This window comes from Gregarina niphandrodes, assembly GCF_000223845.1.
Source record: "Gregarina niphandrodes unplaced genomic scaffold scaffold00181, whole genome shotgun sequence".
NCBI classification, from domain to species: domain Eukaryota; phylum Apicomplexa; class Conoidasida; order Eugregarinorida; family Gregarinidae; genus Gregarina; species Gregarina niphandrodes.
In genome coordinates, this window is record NW_011645942.1 from 1260 (window position 1) to 1807 (window position 548).

The 548-nt window shown below is 55.5% G+C and overlaps 1 non-coding gene across 1 annotated transcript; it reads right to left on the reverse strand.

Annotated features, from left to right (window-relative positions):
• GNI_221030 lies at positions 1 to 69 on the reverse strand. Its single transcript has one exon. It is a non-coding gene; the product is annotated as a tRNA-Asp (tRNA).
• Between the last annotated feature and the right edge of the window lie 479 nt (positions 70 to 548).

Below are 548 nucleotides of genomic sequence, written 5' to 3' on the forward strand. Positions count from 1 at the left end.
CCGAGACCGGGAATCGAACCCGGGTCTTCCGCGTGACAGGCGGAAATACTAACCACTATACTATCTCGGACAACAGCAACCTAGTCCCGTTGACTGGATACCGTTTGTCCCTCTTGCCCTCATGTATCCCAACGGTGTGTCGCTCGAGTGGGATTCCAACCCACGCTGCAATTCAGTGAATGAGGTGGACGCTAGATCAACAGCAGGGAATTACGGCTTCCGTACCTCAATCGACCGAGCGTCAGCAACCACCTAAAATACGGTGGTTCGAGTCCCACTCCTGCCAAAAACTCCCGAGTGTACGATTCGGCCCGAAGCAAGAGCTAACCACAGCCGCCGATCCCACCCGCACACACAAACCAGACCTGCGCGGACAGCAGAGACGATTGCCCCTGTAGTCCGTGGGGTGGGCGCCACCCCAATATCCATTACGCCACGACCGGAAGTGCTACATACCCACAATCTGAGACTAACAGCACGGGTGTACAATATTTCGTGGCCGCTTTAGCCAGGAGCGATCGAGCATAAGACTTACAATCTTGCCCGGT